This window comes from Xenopus tropicalis, chromosome 6 (genome assembly GCF_000004195.4).
Source record: "Xenopus tropicalis strain Nigerian chromosome 6, UCB_Xtro_10.0, whole genome shotgun sequence".
Classification (NCBI taxonomy): domain Eukaryota; kingdom Metazoa; phylum Chordata; class Amphibia; order Anura; family Pipidae; genus Xenopus; species Xenopus tropicalis.
Window position 1 is genome coordinate 71,675,086 of NC_030682.2, and position 18,877 is coordinate 71,693,962.

The following is an 18,877-nucleotide window of genomic DNA, read 5'->3' on the forward strand; positions in this document are numbered from 1 at the left end:
TATCATTATTTGTAAGTGGATATAGATCATCACTTTTTTTAGACATAAGTTTCAACTATCGCTGTAATTTTATTTTATTTAGGTGGAATGCTATACTGGTATTTCCCTGATACAGAATTCCGGACAGAATAAAATGTAATCATTTGTTTGGGTATAACCATACTTCTCAAACATGTAATATATGTAGAATTATATCGAGATCACATTTAAACAAACCCTAAGGATAAATAGATATTTAATTGTTTAGAACACAGACATATAACTAGTCTAATCGCCTAAAATAGGTAAATAGAAATCAATTGAAAAAAATGAATTGTAGTATCCAGTTTTAAGATATTATTGGGGTTGTTTACATCTGAGTGTGGTTCACGAGTAAAAAGGTTGGGGATCCCTGCTATAGATGATCCATGACCATGTGGTCATGGATCATCTATAGCAGGGATCCCCAACCTTTTTACTCGTGAACCACACTCAGATGTAAAAAGTGTTGGTAAGCCAGACAAGCATGAAAAAAGTTCTTCGGAGATGCCAGATAAGGACTGTGATTTGCTATTTGGTAGCCCCATGTGGACTACATGCCTGCAGGAGGCTTTTCTTAGAGTAAAAATATGTATCTATACTTCCAAAACTTGCCTCTAAGCCAGAAATAGGCACCTACTTTGAGGCTACTTGGAACAACATCAAAGGGGTTGGAAGCAACATGTTACTCACAAGCCACTGGTTTGGGGATCACTGATCTATAGTAACCAATCCACAGGAAGCATCAGTCATTTTTTTAAAAGCAAATGTCTTATTGGTTGCTAAGGGTTATTGACCCTAAGCAATTTTCTTGTATTATATATAGAGGACTGTATCCTTTATAAGACCTTCTTGTGCTGATGTCTCAACCACAAATTAATTTGTTTAGACATTTTCTAATTAACATTTTATTGTGGTACAATGTTTTGAATAATGCTTCTTGAAATGGGCTAAGTACAGTTACTTGGTGGTTGAGTTAGGAAACACATGTCCATAAAGTTCCACATTTCCCCTATGTTTTTTGAGAACACCTTATTATGTCGATACAGTTAGCAGATATCTATTAAAGGAGAAGGAAAGGTAACAACTAAGCTTTATCAGAAAGGTCTATGTAAATACAGCCATAAGCACACACAGAAACACTGCACTGTTCTTTATCAAAAGAAACACAGGATTTCTTGTCTTCTTTTATGTAAATATGTTCTTCAGTATCAAGACTTCCTTTCTCAGAAAAATCCTTAATTCCTGGGGCCAGAGTCTGTGCAGCTCTCTCCTCTCTTCCTTCTCCTGCTCCCCCTCCCATCAGAATGGCAGCTGAGGGACAAAATTGGCATCAGCTGCACATCGGACAGGGGATGGCATGTTTAAGATTAAATGTATTTGTTCACTTATAGTATATAAGTTTAATGTATACTGGCATATAATTGGTGGGATTTTGGTGCAGCATGAGTCATGCAGTATTAGGGTTTAAATACAGCTGCACAGGTGCAGTAATTACCTGGACTGAGCTGGCTTTGAGGCACCTCAGCAGCAACATGTCACGGCTGGAAAAAGGTGTCCCTGCAAAAGAGATGTCTGCTGAGCAAACGCTTAAATGGATTCAACTTCAAGCAAATCCAGAGTCCATCAGAAAAGCCTTCCTTTTGATACAGAAGGAAAGAGAGGAACGTTCAGACACATCTGAAGAGGCTGCAAGTTCTGAAGCTCCAGAAGAAACTCCAGTAAGGGTCCAAGAGGAAGAGAAGAACAGGAGCAGCAAAACATTTATTATGGGTAGTGGTAACACAACATGTTTCGGGTCAATACCCTTTATCAAGTGTACAAAGACCATAACCATGTGTTCTCATTTAAAGCCAAACTGACCTATGACCCACCAAGCACACAGCATTTCAGGAAACTCCTTAAAGTGGTAGTACAATAGTTAAACATAAGTAATGGGTCATTATATAATATACCTTGTGAAAAAGTGCTACAGTTAAGCAAGGTAATCTTTCATTATAAATTAACATTAAAGTGATAGTGCAGTGATTAAGCATAGATAATGCCACAATGTGCATAGATTTGTTAAAACAATAATATATAAGATGATCAAAAGCAGATGCAAAGTGAATAAAGCATACAGTCCAAATAGTAAATCCATAAGTGTTGATCCAATGTCCTTAGAAACCCATTAAAACCAGTTCCGTAAAAGAGAAGCCAGAAAATAGAAAATGTTATCAGAAAGTACTGGCCCATTTTGCAATCAGATACCAAACATGGTAGTTTATTCAGCAAGCTCCCTAGGTTTGCTTATAAAAGAGATTCTTCTCTTGAGGACATTTTATGTCCAACACAATCATTTGGTACAAAGAAATTGTTTGAAGGCAAACCTAAGATAGGCACTTTTCCATGTATGGAATGCAACTGTTGCAGTTTCATTATTAAGGGACCTAACATACACCATCCACTAAGTGGGGTGGAAATCCCTTTAAAAGCATATGCCACTTGTAAGAGCAAGTTTGTGATATATGTATTAAATGCCTGTGTGGATTGCTATATGTGGGAAAAACTTTCCGTCCGGTTAATACGCGTATAAAAGAACATAAGAACTATATTCGGAATTTTAAGAAGGATTCTTACACAGATACATCTGTGTCATGACACTTTATTGTTAATAAGCACAGTGCCTGTCAGTTAAAATGGAAAGTGAAACCTCGTTTCGTACGATATTCGGTGCGTGTATGGCAAGTCGGCGAGTCGACCGATATCGCAGGAAGCTGCTGATATCGGTCGACTCGCCGATCGGGCCGGTTAAAAGATTTTGATCGGGTGCCATAGAAGGTGTCTGACCAAAATCTGCCTTCAGCGCTGAATCGGCAGAAGGAGGTAGAAATCCTATTGTTTCTACCTCCTTATCTGCCTGTTTCAGCCCTGAAGGTTAGTGGCGGATCTGACGATCTTTCGTGTGTGGCCACCTTTAGAGCTGGTACAAAAACCTGTAAGGGGCGGGGATTGGAAGAAGCTGCTATTACAAAGAGAGGCTAGGTGGATAAGGCGCCTACAATGTGTCATGCCCAGAGGTATGAATGAACAATACAGTTTACTCTGTTTCCTGTAGGTTCAATTATATATTGTCTACTCTATTTTTCAGGTGAATAAAGTTAGCCAGCTAGTCGTTGGGAAACACAGATCTCCTGCTGTAAAAATTGGTATGGGTGAGTCACTTATTAAAGGAAATAGAGGTATATATAAGGCTGGCCGTTGTGGTGTGGTTAGACACGTGTAAACCTGCAGTGGCCCCCAAGAGTGTTTTTGGTGGATTCGGTTCAACTGGACCTCCCTTCTCTTTTATGGAAGTTTTTTTAAAGAGATACTGACACCAGAAATGAAATTATTTTTACATCTGTCATAACATTGTCTTTGCATGCTATTTATAATTTGCCCATAAAAGTATTTGGCCAAGCTTTTACATTCCCTTTCTGATCCCCCATGTTCTTCTATGAGGGGGCGGCCATATTTGTCCAGCAGGAGGCCGTTAGCATTAGAAGCTATAACTGACAGGCTGAGAAGGGACAGTCAGGCTGGCAAAACAGTCAGGTTTTGGGATTTCAAGTAACAATTACTTACAAAAGCAGCCCTATCAGTAAAAAATTATCAACACGACCTATAGGCAACTTTTTATGTAGATTTATATTTTAAAAAGTTGTTTTTTCGTGTCAGTATCACTTTAATGGGTTTCGGCTACAAATATCTTAATAGTGCGATGATCACGCTTACGTTTTCGTGAAATATCTAATGTTTTCAAACCTTGACCAAGGCATTGAACTATTTCACTCGTTTCGGCAGCAGAGAGATCCTTTTTCTTCCCCATATTGTTTGCTAACTGTGGTCTGCTTAAAGGAACAGTAACATCAAAAAATTTAAGTTTTTAAAGTTATTAAAATATAATGTGCTGTTGCTCTGCAAAAAAATGGTGTTTTTGCTACAGAAAAGCTACTATATAAATAAGCTGCTGTGTAGCCATGGGGGCAGCCATTCAAGCTGGAAAAAAGGAGAAAAGGCACAGGTTACATAGCAGATAACTAGTAGATAAACCCCATATAATGGTGGTTTATCTGTTATCTGCTAAGTAACCTGTGCCTTTTCTCCTTTGAATGGCTGCCCCCATGGCTACACAGCAGCTTACTTATATAAACTATAGTAGTCTTTCTGAGGCAAACACACCAGTTGTAGCACTGCAGGGCAACAGTACATTATATTGTAATTACTTTTATAAACTTTCATTTTTTGGTGTTACTGTTCCTTTAATAATGTGGAATGTCCTTCATAAGTAGTTTATCCTTTAAATGGGCACACCTGGTAAACTAATTAGCACAGGTGTCTAAAATTGATTTCAGTGATCCAAAGAGCCCTGAGACACAATGCCATCCATGAGTTTAATTGAAAACCTTTGTGACACTTAAAAATAATTTGCATAATAATTTGGAACAGGGTGTAAAGACTAGCACCAGGACTCGTAGTGCTGCAACAGCACCATCTACTGATAGGAAGAATGCACTGTAGTGCCTGTGGTCATCCACTTCTCCTTCTGAACAGACTCCCAGGCACCTCTTCACAAACTACAGCTGCTGGAAATCCTGCTCCAACACTTCAAAATGCTTCTTCCTCTGTCTCTTCTCTCTTCACAGGTACATTGCTGCGAGACTCCTTTGACTTCTGCTCAGGCACTGAAACAACTCAGTGCTGAACTGCAACAATCAGCCTCAACTAGACCTTCTACTGGTCAGCAGGACTCAGATTATCAAGGAGCTGGGTAAATTATGCCAATTTATGCCTAGTTTAAAAGACTCTATTTCTGTAAAATTTCCTGTGACACCTGATGCAGCTTTAAGGCATTCAAGTGTAGGTGTCAGTGAACTTTAATTTAGAGAATCCTTAATGTGTCAAACAACTTCATTGGGTCTGCATTTATCACCCTATGTAAAAGAAAAGATAGTCAGGGGAGAGTATGTGGATTTATTATGACTTTTACCTTCTAGCAGGGAATTTCTAAAAAATCATAAAAAAAGGTGATAATGAGGAGGATAGATGCAGGCCCGTAGCTCGCACATTTTTATAACTGGCTGCAAGCCTTTTGTATTTACGCAAATATAATTTCAGCAGAACACCCACATTTGTCACGAGAGTTGTTTAAACACCTAGACATCAAATTAAAAGCATATAGGAGTTATGGAGACATAGCCTGGTACATATATGATGACAGGTTTAGACAGAAAATGTCAGTAACAAAAGCATTAATATGGGGCAGAAAGAATATAGATCTTTGGCTGGAAATGTTGGTACCAAAGCCCCAGTATAATGGGCCTGCTAAGACTCAAACACCTGGCAAGCAAAACTGCTGTTGGGCATATAATGAAAATATGTGTTGATTTTGTGAGAATTGCAGATACAAGGATGAATGCAGCATTTGCCCAAGCCAACACCCAGCATTTAAATGTATCAAGCGTTTCCTGCCCACAGAAAGTAAAGTTGCCACAAAAGATAGTGGTACAAAGGGTGAAAACACAAGTGAAATTGGAAGAAATGGTGCCTTTCCTAAAAATTTATCCAAAACAACAGATGGCTCAGTTGCTGTTTGAAGGTTTTAGGAATGGATTTGTCATTCCTTCATCAACCCATCCAGAAATATCTTATGTTTGTAATAATTCTAAATCTGTTTATGAGAACCCAAATTTAGTTCAAGAAAAAATTCAGAAAGAAATTAACAGTTGGCATTAAAAACCCAAAATGGCATATCAGGATAACCAGGGAAGTGAAAGAGGATTTATTGACTTGGGATCAGTTTTTGGAAGGATTCAGTAGTAGAAACTGTATTCAGGACCAATTTTTGGATAATAAAGCTCTGCAGCTCTCAACTGATGCGGCTTCATCTGTAAGTTTTGGGGCTTTTTATAGCAGTCAATGGTGTGTTGGTGAATGGCCTGATAGATAGTAAGAGGCTGGCAAAAACATGGTCCTGTAGGATATTTTTCCTGTACTTGTTGCCTTGGAAATATGAGCCAGTTGTCTGGTAAAAGGAATTTTATTGTTATGTGACAACCTAGGAGTAGTTCAAGTAATAAATACTCATCCAGTAAAATGCTCCTGTAATCTGTATATTTTGTCAAATTGTCCTTAAGGCTTTGCAATATAAAATATGGTTAAAAGCTAAGCATCTGCCAGGTCATATGAATACTATAGCGCGGTGCTGTCCAACTGGCAGCCCACGACCCCCCTCTCTGTGGCCCCTCACCTGTCTAGCTGCTTTGATGGCTTACTCGCTTTAAATAGTATCAGTACTGTGATTAACTGCCCCCCCTTGCATGGTTCACACCTCAGATTCAGGCTCTAATCCCCCTGTATTGTTTAAAAATGTAATCCCCTATGATGTTTACACCTTTTAATCCCTGCATTGTTCAACCACTGCATTGTTCACACCTCAGGCTCAGGCTGTAATCACCCACATTGTTCACCTATTCACACTTCAGAGCAGTAGAAACCCACAAATAAACCCTGCACACTACAAAAAGAATATATACTGAGGTGGTACTGCAATTAAAAAGTTTCTTTTAATATATAGTTATTGTGCAGACTGTAGGACCAGTGCCCGCATTGTGTCACTGTATGCTGCCTGTGTGTGCCATCACTGGGCAGGGAAGGGCAGGCAGAGTATGGCACATACAGGCAGGGTAGGGCAGGCTGAGTATGGCACACACAGGCAGCATAGGGCAGGCAGAGTATGGCACACACAGGCAATATAGGGCAGAGAGAGTATTGCACACACAGGCAGCATGAGGCAGGTAGAGTATGGCACACACAGGGAGCATAGGGCAGGCAGAGTATGGCACACACAGGCAGGGTAGGGGAGGCAGAGTATGGCACACACAGGCAGAGTATGGCACACAGGCAGGGTAGGGAACGCAGAGTTTGGCACACACAGGCAGGGTAGGGAAGGCAGAGTATGGCAGGCTTTTGCTGTACCATTGTGTATGGTCATGTGATAACATGGGTGTGGTTTCAAGTGGGTGTGGTTTAAAAAGGGGAGTGGTCAAAACTGGCTTCCATTATCGGCCCTCGGTACCACAGAAGTTGGACAGCACTGATATAGCGGATGCTCTTTCACGTTTGCAGATTTCTCACTTCAGGCAATTGGCTCCTCAGGCAGAATCATATCCTCAACCTTTTCCAGTGCAATTATGGGATCAAATTTAAGCGCAATTTCTATCATTTCCAAATCAGTGGCACATAAGACTTGGTCATATTACATCAATAGCTTGGCTTTATAGGCTTTCCAAGCAAATCATCAAGGTCTCAGGGCTAAACTGGATTTATTGATTTTATTCATCTTTGAGTGTTTTGGACAAGGTTCTTCTTTTTCATCTGTTAAAAAGCATTTAGCAGCCACTAGTTTCTTAGTTTCTAGTAATAAATTATTCAACGGAGTTGATTTTGGTAAATTTGCAGTAATAAAGCAGCTATTAAAGGGATTTTAATCACCAGTTGACAGACAGGATAAAAGAAAACCCATCACTATGAGTATTTTTGGTAAATTACTTGAGGCCCTCTATAATATTTATTACTCGCAATATGAATTGTCTGTGTTTAGATTTTTGTCTGGAGGGACCCATGGCACCCGACTCGAGTATATACAGTATTTGTTTTTTCGCTGTTTTAGTACACCTTAGCTTTAATTTCAAAAAGACCATATTTGTGTGGTCTGAAATTGTACCGAGGCTCATATGGCTTGAAGATGAGATTTGCAAGCCACTTGAGAGAGTACGCAAGAAGGTAAATGTAGCAATTTCCAAATTTTGTAAACTGAAAGGTATCATTTCATACAGGCATGTTGTGATCTCAAGATCAAAAGATGGGTAAAAAAAGCCTTTTTTTATAAAGAAGACCGTTTGCATTTATCCGACATAGGCAATGATATTATTAATTTAGGGTGGCAAAATGTGATTGAAACAGCCCTAATGAAGTGGAGTGGGGCCAAATCTGGATTAGAGGACTCCAGATTTGGCTTTGGAGGAAAGTAAAAGAAAAATGACTTTTGCTTAATGATAAGTAACAAAATATATTAATTGGTTCCTGGCAGTTACGGCGGGAGCTCAAAGCATTTCAAGCTTAAGATTAATTTTGTTAATCACTATGATTTTAATGTTTGATAACAGGTTATTTTCTATTTTGAATAAAGCTGCGGCCTTTTTTTACCTCCAGCTCTTTACTTTGTTGTCTGATTTATTTGATATTATGGGTCCATCCTCCTTGTCCCATGTGTGATCTGAGCTACTACCAACAGCTAGAGCTGCAGTAGGGAAGAGACCAAGCTAAAATGGCAGCTGCTATCTTAAACAGAGGGAGCTTCTAGGGCTCTTTACTCAGGTATGGTAAAGCTTTCTGCAGAATAAAAATAACATTCTAGCTTGCACTAATGTGCCTAATCAGTTGGCAGTAAAATGCCAAAATGCCTTTCCTTCTCCTTTAAAGGGATATTGTCGTGACTTTTATGGTATAATTTTTTTTTTTTTTAAATTATACTGTTTCCATAGCAAATTTCACTCTACCATTCAAAATTTTATTCTTGAACCAACAAATGCATTTTATAAGTTGTAATATTGGTGTATAGGCTGAGCTTTTGAAAGAGCCAGGGCTACACATTAGAACTGCTTTCAGGTAGCCTACTCTCATGTAGAGATGTAGCGAACCTCACAAAAAAAGTTCGCGAACCCGTTTGCGAACTTCCGCCAAAAAGTGCGAACTTTTGCGAACTTTGCGAACCCCATAGACTTCAATGGGAAGGCGAACTTTAAAACCAAGAAAAGCCATTTCTGGCCAGAAAACTGATTTTAAAGTTGTTTAAAGGGTGCCACGACCTGGGCAGGTGCATGCAGGAGGGGGATCAAGGGCAAAAATTTCTCTGAAAAATACGTTGTTGACACAGTGTTGCGTTTTTTGCTGGAAAGGGCAGAAATCACACTACATTTCTAAACTTGTGTAATAAACTGCTTTATAACGTCTGGCATCTACATAAATTACAGTAGCAAAGTAAAAAAACACAAATAAAAAAAAATGATGTGAATGTGTGGTTGGTGCTTAGTGCACTACTATGAGCAGCACACCTGTCTCCAACACACACAGACGGAGCTGCAGTACACAATGAAAAGAAGAGTAACAGTAATCAGAAAATAAAAGCAGTCCTTACAAGGACTATTGGGTTACAGCAGATGAGATCAGCTGCCCCCAGCAGCTACATACAGAGCAGTAGAAAGTAGATTACTAGTCAGCAAAGCTACCTAAACTGTCCCTCAAACCCCTGCACAGCTCTCTCCCTATGCTAACTCATCAAGCACACACAGGCAGAATGTAAAATGGCTGCTGGGCTTCGGTTTATATATGGAAGGGAGTGGTCCGGGGGTGGTCCAGGAGGGAGAGCTGCCTGATTGGCTGCCATGTATCTGCTGGCTCTGGGGTGAGAGGTCATAATTTGGCTCCAGCTAAGGCGAACCCAAAATTGTGAACTTCGCTAAAAGTTCGCGAACTTGCGAACACCCGATTTTTGTGCGAATTAGTTCTCCGGCGAACAGTTCGCTACATCTCTACTCTCATGTAACTATAGGAGTCACAAGCTGGACTTTGATTTCTTACTGTTGTGTGCTATTCTGATATCTACTGGGAGCTGCTATCTTACTATTTTCCTGTTGTTCTGCTGATTGGCTGCTGGGAGGGGGGTAATTTTACTCCAACTTGCAGCTCAGCAGTAAAGTGTGACAGAAGTTTATCAGACCACAAGCCACATGGCTGTGGCACCCTGGGAAATGAAGATTATGGCTAACCCTATGTAAAATTTCAAGATTAAATTTAAAAAAAAAAAATCTGTTTGCAGAATTCTTCTGGAGAAACACTATTAACTGAAGCTAAAAAAAAAAATACATATTTTCCCATGACAGTATTCTTTTAAAGTGATACTGACAGCCAGTTAAAACATTTTTTTTTTACATCTGCTGTTGTGTTTTAATTTGTATCAGCTTTAAATTCCTTCTAAACTAAATCTGCAAAGATTTTTCACTTCATAATTATGGTAGCATGAATTACAGACACACGGAGCAGCCATGTTTGTTCCCCTTCTGCTTTCTGCTGGTGTGTGACAAGCTCAGCTCCGTTTTCTATGTGTATTGGGGGGGGGGGGGGGGGGGGGGGGGGGGAGAGCAGACAGGCACTGGAGAGCTTAAACTAGCCTGCTATTCTTCATGGGAAGAGCAGAGAGGGGGCACAGCCCTTTGAAGTAGGCAGGCAATGGAAAGATCAAGCCTGCCTGCTATCTAGTTCACAACACCATGCGATGCTATGCAAGGGAGGGAGGAGGAACTCTTTGAAGCAAACGGCAAGCTGAATCCCTCCCTGTTTATGACGTAGTCCTTTTGACAGATTGGGAAGGTACAGTCGGGTTGCCAGACAGTCAGGTTCAGGATCTTCAGTAGGATTTATGTAGAGAAACAGGACTTTTTTAATTTTTAATTTTTAAATTTTTTTTTTTAAAAGAATTTTTAAAAGAATTTTTTTGGTGTCAGTATCACTTTAAAGAACCTTTTAACATTATGGGTATATGTAAAAATATTCTGACTACATTACCTATTTTGGAATTCTGATACTGACTGTTGATATTTACAAATAGGTAAGCAAAGAGAGCTTATCTTATACAATAAGCACCTGGGAAAAATGTAATTTTTGGGAACAGATATCACAAGTAAAGTCCAAAGTTTATTATGGAGGTTCACCTCAAAAGTAAGTTGACATTTCATCAACCATTATGCTTTTTTTATGTTCTGGATCTCCTTAATGTAAGTATGGCTGAAATCTTCTGTTGATCTCACACAACTATGACGATGACTTTTATTCCTCAAGTTTTGTTTATCTTGGCATTGTATTTTGTACTATTGTTAAATTCATATTCTCTTTCAACAAAATGACTTGACGCTGTAAAAGGAAACACTAAACACAGCTAAAAAAACAATTTCCCTTCATATGTGATGTAGGTTTTCCTAAGGAAAAAACATTATTTACAAACTTTCTGCATTGTTAAACATGGTGAAGATTCAATAATTTTTATATATTGTTTTAAATTGCTGACAGTCTGCAAATCTCTTTACAGAGATTTATTGATTATTTCTAGAAGTGCCTAAACCTCCAAAAACATCTCTTAGGCCAGTGCTTTCCAACTTCTGTGGTACCGAGGGCCGGAATTTTTCTGGCTTACATGGTGGAGGGCCGATAATGGAAGCCATTTTTGACCACTTCCCTTTTTTAAACTACACCCGTGTTACCACAAGAGCTTTTAAAGGGGACCTGTCACCCCAAGACATAACTCCAAATTATTTTCTATATTGTTAGTTAAGCAAAATAAATGTTACTTACGCTATATAAATAATAAAAATCTTGTTTCCTACCGTCTTGGAATTACTCACTCAATCAAAGCAAGCAGGCAGGCACCATTTTGTGGACACTGTTATGAAGGCAAGCTTTGTATCCTGCCAAAATCTTGTGTACATGCTAAATGGAGGACCAGATGTACAGGCCCATGCACTGGCTAAACAATTAGATCAGTGCTGTCCAACTTCTGTGGCACTGAGGGCCGAATTTTTCCGGCCTCCGTGGTGGAGGGCCGATAATGGAAGCTAGTTTTGACCACTCCCCCTTTTAAAACCACACCCACTTGAAACCACACCCATGTTATCACATGACCATAGCCATATTAATGGTGGTAGTACAGCAAAAACCTGCCATACTCTGCCTTCCCTACCCTGCCTGTGTGTGCCATACTCTGCCTTCCCTACCCTGCCTGTGTGTGCCATACTCTGCCTTCCCTACCCTGCCTGTGTGTGCCATACTCTGCCTGCCCTATGCTGCCTGTGTTTGCCATACTCTGCCTTCCCTACCCTGCCTGTGTGCGCCACACTCTGCCTCCCCTACCCTGCCTGTGTGCGCCACACTCTGCCTTCCCTACCCTGCCTTTGTGTGCCATACTCTTCCTTCCCTACCCTGCCTTTGTGTGCCATACTCTGCCTTCCCTACCCTGCCTGTGTGTATGGCACGCACAGGCAGCATAGGGCAGGCAGAGTGTGGCACACACAGGCAGCCTACAGTGACACAATGCTGCCACCGCTCCTACAGTCTGCACAATAGCTATATATTAAAAAAAACTTTTTAATTGCAGTACCACCTTAGTATATGTTCTTTTTATAGTGTGCAGGGTTTATTTTTGGGTTTCTACTGCTCCTACACTCTGAGGTGTGAACAGGTGAACAATGTGGGTGATTACAGCCTGAGGTGTGAACAATGCAGGGGATGAACAATGTAGGGATTAAAAGGTGTGAACAACACAGGAGATTACATTTTTAAACAATACAGCCTGAATCTGAGGTGTTAACAATGCAGGGGTCCAGTACTGATACCATTTAAAGCTTACACAAAGGTAAGTTATGAAAGCAGCCAGACAGGTGGGGGGGCCACACAGAGGGGGGTCGCGGGCCGCGGGCCGCCAGTTGGACAGCAATGAATTAGATGATGAGGAGGGAGGGGGAAAGTGCAGTGACATCTAGGTAGTGCGGAACAGAAAGCTAAAGTTATTGTCTGCCCCGCCTCTATGCCTAAGGCATAGGGGCGGGGCAGGCAATATATGACTGACAGCTGGAATTTTTAAATGCCTTTATAAATGGTTTGGATGTGTTAATATAAAAATGAATTTGGGTTTCATGTTTAATTTGAAAAGGACTTTTATTATACAAGTTTTTATGTCTGGGTGACAGGTCCACTTTAAGACCATCCCCACATTAATGGTGGCAACACAGCAAAAACCCAATGGTTGGTGCTCACTGAAGGGATATCACCCTTCATTCATATGTGAAAGAATTATATCATGTCATATTAAGACATACTCTTAAATCAGCAGCAACAGCAACCACCAGAATATAATTACACACCTTAGGGACCATATAATGACTAATTCCAAATGCTAACAAACTCCCAGAACAAACCCCTGCCAGGTTCACCTCCCACAGGCAGCATAGGGCAGGGAGAGTAAGGCACACACAGGCAACATAAGAAAAGGCAGAGTATGGCACACGGGCAGCATAGGGCAGGCAGAGTATGGCACACACGGGCAACATACCAAAAGACAGAGTATGGCACACACAGGCAGCATAGGGAAGGCAGAGTATGGCACACACATGCAACATACGAAAAGGCAGAGTATGGCACACACAGGCAGCAAAGGGAAGGCAGAGTATGGCACACACAGGCAGCATAGGGGAGGCAGAGTATGGCACACACAGGCAGCATAGGGGAGGCATAGAGCAGGCAGAGTATGGCACACACGGGCAGCATAGGGGAGGCATAGAGCAGGCAGAGTACTGCTTGCCCTACCCTGCCTGTGTGTGCCACACTATTCCTGCCCTCCCCTGCCTATGTGTGTCATACTATTCCTGCCCTCCCCTGCCTATGTGTCACACTATGCTGCCCTATGGCACACACAGGCAGCAAGCATACAGAGACACAATGCTGGATGTGTCAGAGGCAATGTCTGAGGTGTGAACAGGTGAACAAAGTGGGTGAGGAGGAAAACAATGAAGGCATTAAAAGGTGTGAACAGTACAGTGGATTACATGATTAAACAATACAGGGGGATTACAGCCTGAATCTGAGGTGTGAGCAATGCAGGGGGCCAGTTAATCTCAGTACTGATACCATTTAAAGCTTACACAAAGGTAAGCCATCAAAGGAGCCAGACAGGTGGGGGGCCACACAGAGGGGGGGTCGCGGGCCACCAGTTGGACAGCCCTGTCTTAGGCCATAGTCACACATGCCATACTGTTTGCTTTTGTCCACCTGCAGAAGCATGTAGCTGCCTGTAGACTGTGGTCTCAAGCTCAAATGGGTAAAAATGTCAACCACAATTTTTATTGAAAAAGTAACTGAGAAAAAAAAAGGCCAAAGTAGGCCAACTGCAGGGATGGTTCATAAGCATTCTTATTCATTTGATTGTATTACACAGTTTCATTTTTAAATAATATACTTTCTAAAATCCTAATTTGTGTTCTTAACCAATTTTAAAAACAATGTTAGTTAGAGACTTTAAAATCTAAATCGAATAGTAGTTAAAATGTTTTTTTATTGGATTTATTGTTCTAATGAATATAATGTACCTTAATTTTGCAGGTTTAGAGCCTTGACAATAACCTGTCTGTAGTAGCTAATATGCCTACCATTTGTATACCTAAACAGGCTAATAATTTGCATGTTCGGTTATATGACTGGAACTGCCAATCTCTAGTGTTTAAATTTAATGTATGTGAAATTCAGTCTTCATATAAATTTAAATATTAACACAGTAGTAAGTTATATGTATGTATATACAGTATATAATAAAGGCGAGGGTACAGGTACCATCACAGCAATCCTTTATTGAAATAATGATTTTTTTATGGCTTATTGATTTATTAAAGTGATACTGACAGCCACTTAAAAAATTTCTTTACACCTCCTGTTGTGTTTTAATTTGTATCAGCTTTAAATCCCTATAAACTAAATCTGCAATGGTAGCAAAAATTACAGATCCACAGAGCAGCCATGTTTGTTCCCCTCTTCCGGGTTTTAATTTAAATGCCTCCCAAGTGAATAGATATGCCCAATCACAAACCTGCAACGCCCCTTTTGCTTTCAGCCGGTGTGTGACATAAGCTTAGCTCCATTGTCTATGTGTAATGGGGAGGGAGAGCCCTTAGAAGCAGGCAGGCACGGGAAAGCTTAAGCTGGCCTGCTATTTAATTTTTTTGGGAAGAGCAGAAAGGGGGCACAGCCTTTTGAAGTAGGCAGGCAGTGGAAAGATCAAGCCTGCCTGCTATCTAGTTCATAATACCATGCGATACTATGCGAGGTAGGGAGGGGGAGCTCCTTGAACCAAACGGCAAGCTGAATCCTCCCAGTTTATGACGTAGTCCTTTTGACAGATTGAGAAGCTACAGTCGGGTTGCCAGACAGTCAGGTTCAGGATCTTCAGTAGGATTTATGTAGAGAAACAGGGCTTTTAGGAAAAAACAGTCTACATGACCTATAGGTCATGACATTTTTTGGTATCAGTATCACTTTAAGAGTGACATATAGGATAAACTAAAAAATCTCTAACCTTGTAAGCAATTATGAATAATATATTGTACTGGTTTTACTTCGTTCTAAAAATTAATACTGTTTGTAAAAATGGCCCCTTTTATTAGAGCTCCCTATAGATCCTCTGAGGTCCGTGTCAGTGTTTCAAATGAGGGGTGGGTGTATCCTAACAGTTTCTACCAGAAGCACAGTAGAAAGGGGTATCCAATAACAGCTCTGCAGCCATACAAGCAAAGACAAGTGTTCCCTATCAGGTCAGCCAAGCTGCTAATTGGTTCCTATACTGCAGTGCAGTGTGCGGAGTTCCACCGGCCCTTTCTCAATAAATCAGCCTTAAACACTACTTTTTAGGCATATGATGTACTCAGATTATTTTAGAAGAATGAAACATGTTTTATATGTGGAGATTTCTGACTTCAAACCACCCCAACAATATGTATAGATTGCAAGGCCAAACATATACCGTATCTTGTTATAGTTCTAAATCCTACTATCACAGATAAGTTATCTTTCAACAGGTTTTTGCCCAAACATGTCTTTATCATAAACTTTGACATTATCTGAAAATTTAAATATACAGAACCATGGGGAAGATTTTTTTAACACTCAATTTTCATCACACAGAGTTAAATGTATGAACAATTTTACATGTTACCACATTTTCTAATTATTGGTCAGAAGTGTTTTATTAACTTATCCTTAGCTAACAATTCAAACTCACCATCATATTCACACAACACCCCAGTTTAAATTTTCATAAATCACCCAATGTCTCCCACATCTTTTTGGGTAGAAAGAAAATATGGTATAGAATAAATTATATACATAAAATACTTCACGACTGGCACACCCTGTAAAAACACATTTATTTTTTGTGCAATGTGTTCACAATAAATTTGTGATAACTTTTACAGGGTGTGCCAGTCATGAAGTATTTTCTGTGAATAATTAAATTTGGCAGATACTCCAAGGATATATATATATATATATATATATAAATAAATATATTTATATTATGTGACATGCTGACTGCCTGTACACATAATTTTTGGGGGAATTAGCTTAAGAGACAGAGACACCACGACATGTGACATCACGTTTTTTCCTTAAAAATAAAAGTTTATTTGGGGTAAATTGCTCCTAACATAAACATAAGTCAGTTCATAAACCATTCATTAAACATGGTTATGAATTGTCCCTGCTTCAGGGCTCTCATTTTCCAGGGTATCTTTTACACTGGAACCTTTTTCCCGGGGCTTTTCACCATCCCCAATGGCTTTCACACATCCACGGTGACTCTCACACTTGTGAACACTTTGGGCTACTCGCTCAGCCCTGCTGTCTCTCCCATCCTGGGATACCAGCTCACCAGCTTCTGGCACACTTAGGTCTCTCAAGCACAATTTCTTGATGGGCACGCACTCCAGACACGGGTGAAGGTGATTTAAGAAATAGCTTTATTCACAATTGTCCTGATGCGTTTTGTGTCTTTCAACACAGTCATAGGTATATTGCCAAACACATAATCACACAATTTAAAATACTGAAGGATCTGACATTACAAAGTCTGTCACCGCCCTTTTCTAAATTAACTCTTACTTTTCTGATTAGTCGGTTTCAATTTCACTAGTCTAGTTTATAAATTATATTGTTCATTGCTAAATCTCATAAATATTAACCTAATAAAACAATAAGTTAACAATTACACATAAATATATTTATTCATTCAATAAATTAAATAAGACCAACTGAAATTATTTAAAAAATTAAGATCATTAAATTATTTTTACAATCTCTAAACAAAACAACTCACATCCCATTTAACATTTAGCCCATTCGGCAGCCTAGTATCCAGTAGATATATCCACCTAACTTCCATTTTTAATAACATTTCCAACTCATTACCCCCACGAACTTGTGCCACAACTTTATTGATTCCTTAAATCTGCAACTTAGAAATATTGCCTGCTCTACAAATATTAAAGTGTCTCGACACCGTTGTAGCATCAATTTTATTCATTATTTGATTCAAATGTTAGTGCATTCGATGCTTTAGGGGTCACATTGTGCAGCCCACATATTGCACACCACACTGCATACAAGTTAATAGATAAATTACGCCTTACTATTTATAAACTTTTTCATTTTGTATTCTTTTTCCGTTCTACTACTTTGAAAAGTCTTGGACACTCGTATATGTGTACAGGTCATACAATGCCGCGACCCGCATGCATAATAACCCACCAAATCTAACCATGTTTTTCTTTGTTTTATAGATTTATATTCACTCAGTGCCAGAATATTACCAAGAGACAAAGACAACCACAAAGCGACAACCGTTTTCTTAAATTTCCCTAATCTTGATATCGCCACACAGGACCGGAATACATTTCTTAATTATCTGTTTAATATCATTAAACTGACAACTATATGCAGTAATAAACTTGGGTGCATCCAACTTACTTTTTTTTCCGGATTTCTTACTTCCTGTGTCCTTTAGAAGCTCAGCTCTACTTTTTTTCAGGGCAGACTGAAATGCTGTCCCCAAATCTTTAATGTTATAACCTCTTCTCAGAAACCTATCTCTCAGGTCACAAGATTTCCTTAAAGTGACACTGACAGTGAATAAAAGTTTTTTTTTTAACATGCCATCTTATTTATTTACATATAAGCTACTCAAATCCTAATAAAAAAATTATGATTGTTCAATCCCCCCTCCGAACGCACCTTTTAACTCTTTTACTGCCAACGACGTATGGGATATGTCGTGGCAGTAAAAGGGCTTAAATGCCAATGACGTGTTCCATACGGCATGTGCCGCCGCGGCAGAGAGTTTCTAGAGATGACAGCCCCCCGGGCAACGAGCCAGGGGGGCTGTCATGTGGGTCCTGCAACACGACCGTGTCGCAGGACCCTCCAGGAAGCAGCAGACGCGATCGCATCACGTCTGCTGCTTCCTGCTTCCCCCCCTAGCGCCGGCCCACTGCAGTCTGGAGGAGGAGGCTATCGGGTCTTCAGGACAGGTAAGGTGTTTGTTTGTTTTTTGCATTTACACACTTACACTTTTGCATTTACACACACACTTACATACATTTATACACACTTACATACATTTACACACACTTACAGCACACAATTTAGCAGTTTTTTTTTTCTTCTTCATTTTTCACACTTTTATACACTTATTTACACTCATATACACACTTACACACTGTCACACAACTTTTACACATGTACACACATGTATACACAAACATTTGGGGTTTTTTTGTTTTGTTTTTTTTTTTTTTTTCATTTTACCACTTTGTTTTTAGTTTCTTTTACCTAAAAACTGTTTATTTTGACAGCGTGACTATTGGATCAGATATTCTGACCACTAATTACACTGTCATGTGACTTATTTTGTTGTTTCACTGATTTGCACAATTTTTGTGGTTTTATCGCATTTTATCCCTGTATAAGTGTTCCTAATCTGTTTTTAGCATAGCTTTGCCAGGTGTAACTTTGTTGTACAAAAATAACTTTACCTATTTTGAATTCATCAGAATGTGTACTTTCCACAAATATATGGTTTTCTGGGGGTCTGTGTATAGTTAGGGGGGGTTACTGCACATAATACTCTGTCAGGGGTCTCTGTGTGCAAAAGCTGAGTTGGCAGGCGAGAAATCCTTATGCGCTATTT

General features: G+C 39.7%; 1 long non-coding RNA gene across 1 annotated transcript; it reads left to right on the forward strand.

Moving 5' to 3' along the window:
* Nucleotides 1-4,238: 4,238 nt before the first annotated feature.
* On the forward strand, nt 4,239-17,657 carry LOC116411684. The gene is made up of 2 exons (XR_004223283.1): nt 4,239-4,810; nt 17,472-17,657. It is a non-coding gene; the product is annotated as an uncharacterized LOC116411684 (long non-coding RNA).
* Nucleotides 17,658-18,877: the final 1,220 nt, after the last annotated feature.